The sequence below is a fragment of the Echinops telfairi genome, unplaced genomic scaffold (genome assembly GCF_000313985.2).
Source record: "Echinops telfairi isolate 266 unplaced genomic scaffold, ASM31398v2 ScPeMD7_5592;HRSCAF=6446, whole genome shotgun sequence".
Lineage (NCBI taxonomy): Eukaryota > Metazoa > Chordata > Mammalia > Afrosoricida > Tenrecidae > Echinops > Echinops telfairi.
Genome location: NW_022109491.1, coordinates 11497043 through 11500918, shown reverse-complemented (window position 1 = coordinate 11500918; position 3876 = coordinate 11497043).

Sequence of the window (3876 nt, the reverse complement as noted above, 5' to 3'; positions counted from 1 at the left end):
CTAAGGCAGCTGCACCCGATGCAACCATCACAAAACAAGAGACCCGAGAACTAGAAAGGCACCTTTCAACCAGCACCACATGTGATTATCGGCCAGGCTGGCACAATTAACTAACTCATGGAGTAAAGATTTTATCTAAAACCCCAAGTTTTTTTCAGTGGGATGGTGATTTCATAAATACTAGCCCATCCTGAGAAGTCGCTAGCTCTTGGTTTTGCCACCTAAACTTTAGGATTCATTGGCCAACTTCCAGGAACAAAACGATTGGGACCTTGGTTCATCGACACAGGATGAGCTGTAGGCACTGCACTTTCCTTTACTCCCGTCTTGTTTTGCAACTCATAAAAACCTTCCTGTTCGATGTCTTTCCCCTGCCCCTGATGGAATCCTCTTTGCTCACAGACAGTCTTCATTACTAAGTTTTTGCTGAGTGCACCCTTTTGTACGCTATCCAAGCAGTGAACAAAGCCAAAAGAATTCCGAATCTTTCTGACCTACATTTTAGTGGGTTGAGAGAGAGAACAAACTCTATGAATGAATTATCCAGGATGACAGGCGGCATTAAGTGCAAAGGGGAAGGTAAACCAGGTAAAGAGAATTACGGACTACAAGAAGGGGTTGGCCACCGCTATTCCTAAGGCTTTCAGTGACTCATCTCAGCAGCTCCACTTATTTCTTTCTTATAGTCTGCTCTTCATCTGGAATTGCTGTTGAAATGTGTTCACCAGGTGTGGTAGTTACATAATCTGGTGTCAACTTGTGGGGTGAGTGGAGTCTAGCCTGTCAATCAGGTCGCAGCTTGATGACTTCAGTTGAAGGCACTACGAAGATAAATAGGTCACTGAAGCGGGATACAGACTCTCCCTGGGAGACATTGCAGCTGACAAGACACATGGCCCTAAGCTAGTGCCCTGAGCTAGAGAAGCCACGCGGACACCCCTGCCAGCGCTGAGATGCTTACAATGTCACTGGATCCACAAGACTTCCCATCCACTGGCCTGTGATCTTCCTGCATTCGGCGTCATTGTGTGTGTTTTGTGAGTCAGAAGAGGACTTTATAGACTGGTATTGGACATATAGGCTAATATCAGACTTATGGACTTGATCTGCACTGGGCAGGGATGTTTCCTCAATATTCAACTGCTCTTATATATAAAGCTCGTTCTTTTATACACATCTGAGTGTCTAGGAATTTGTTTCTCTTGTCTACCCCGACTAACACACCAGAGGTGGCCCTGCTGATATCTGAAGTCCAGTTGGTCCCAGCAACACACAAGCCACCGAGGATGACAAACTGGGAGAAGAAACCAATCCTCTCACCATAGCTCATTGGCCTGTGGGCTGCGCAAATTATCTGAGAAGGGGACTGCCTGAAGACGTAATCCAGCTTTCTTCAAGACTGGAGGAAGCCTCATGCTATGCAGATGAGATCACCTTGCTTGCTGAACGTGAAAAGAACTTGAAGCGCTTGCTAATGAAGATCGAAGACGGCACTGCCTTCAGTTTGTAGTGCAACTCAGTGTGAAGAAAATAAACATCCTCACAGCCGGGCCACTGAGCAGCATGATGGTACACAGAGAAAAGATGGGCATTTCCAAGGATTTCCTTTGACTTACATCCACAGTCAACACTCGGGCAAGCAGCCGCCAGGAAATCAAACGACGTATTGGACAGGGAAAAACTGCCGCCCAAGACCTCTTTCAAATGTTGAAGCGCAGAGATGTCACACGGAAGCCTGAGGTGGGCCTGACCCAAGCAGTGTTGTTTCCGTTTTCCTGATACAGAGAAGGAAGACTACACAAGAATCGATGCTTTTGAATTAGGGTGTTTGCTGTGAAAGTACCATGGGCTTCCGGCAGAATGAACACATCAGTCTTGGAAGAAGTCCAGCCAGAAGGCTCCTTCGAAAGGAGGATGGCGAGACTGTCTCTCGTCCTTTAGATATGTTCTCAAGAGAGACTTGCAAAAAAGTCTCACTGCCACCGAGTAGATGCACATTATAGGACAGCGTAGAACAGCCCCTGTGCGTTTCTGAGACTATCACTCTTTGTGGGAGTAGAAAGCCTGGTCTTCCTTCCATCGAGCTGCTGCTGGTTTCAAACGGCTGACCTTATAGCTTGCCAACTTGTAACCACGATGCCACCAGGCTTCCTCTCAAGAGAGAATAGTTCCTGGGAAAAGACATTCTGCTTGGTCAGCGAAAAAGAGGAAGACACCCCCCACACACACCCAATGAGATTGATTGTCTTAGTCGCTGCAGCAATGGGTGTAATCCTAACAATAGTTGGGAGGATGGTGCAGGTAAGACAGTGTGTCATCATCTCTCACTTGAATTTGACACTGTAGCCAGAGAGGAGTTGATGGCACCTACTGAGATAGTTTGTTGTGCCAGCCTGGCCGATAGACACAGGTGGGATTGACTGAAGGGCAGAGAGATAAATGGCTTGGTGAGCCTCGCCTTTCTTGTCTCTCGCTCTTTGATCATCGGACCAGTGTGCGGCTGCCTTGCTTGTCCTGTGCCTCAATTTAAAGGCTACACTACCTGTGGGACGCCTAGCCTGTGGACTGTGTCGCTGTAAGTTGAGGTCCCTTTAAGAGATCGCTGGAGCTGGGGACTGGCAGTTGGTGACCTGGCTGGCAGTTGGTGACCCGCCTTCTGATTGGCTGCTGTGCTAACATAGCCTAGCTCTCTCTATAAATAGAGGAAGATCTGGCAGCAGATTGGACTGGAAGGACTGCTAGTCTCTCACAACTCTCTCAGGGCAGTGAGTTGAATTGAGCCATTTGTAGTGCTTTATAATTTAACTGTTTCTTTCTTGTATTATATATTTAACTGTATATGATTTAACAGTTCATTCCTTGTTATATAGCTAATTATCTTTATAAATAAATATATTATCAGCAGTTTGGTTTTATCTCTCTAGAGAACCCTGTCTAACACACCTACCAACAACAACAACAAGATAAGGCTTTTGCTTTAATAACTTTCTCTTGCCCCTGTCTCGTTCCCTAATGTGATGTTAACTATAGTTTCTTAGAAAGTTTTCTTGTTTCTTCTGTTGACTGTTATTTTATGAATATGCATTTCTTCTCTTTGATTTGCATCTTTCACTTTATGTGTGTAGATGCGAATGAACAAACAAAACAAACAAAAATACAATGGGGAAGTCATTTAGCGTGTGTCTTCGTTATCTAGGGCTGCTGTAACAGGATACTACAAATGGACAACTTTAATAAAGAGAAATGTATTTTCTCACGGTTTAAGAGGCTGAAGTCAGAATACAGAGTGGCAGCTGGGGGGAGGGGGGAGGCTTGAAGCTCTGACTTTGGAAGAAGGTGGTTGTCCCTTCTGAGCTGCTCCTCGGTCATTATCATGTGGTTTAGCATCTCTCTTTCTCACCTCCGCTCCACTGAATACGTTTTATATCTCAAAAGAGATGGACACAACATACGCCCGATGCTAATCCTACCTCATGAACATACCAAATCCCAAATGGGATTATAGCCATAGGCAAAGAGGGTCAGGATTTATAACATGTTTTGGAGGGACATATTCGCTTCATAGTTGTGCACATTGCAATCAAGACAGGGTAAAGAGAGTCATTAAACGTTATTATGCATGAGTAGGGTGTGAACCCCACCTACAGGAACCAGGCTAATGGTCGCCAAGCCTTTAGGGAGAAGTAGCCTACAGTCCTGAACACAGTTGTCGGGCAACTGACTGCCTTTAAGGAGGATGTCTCTAAGCATCTGACCTCCCACCATATGCTGGCAAAAAGCCCCTAATGTCTGGCATGTCTTCAGGGGAGACAGAGCTGGGGAAAAGTCTCTTTATAATCGTGTGTGTGTGTGTGTGTGTGTGTGTGTGTGTGTGTG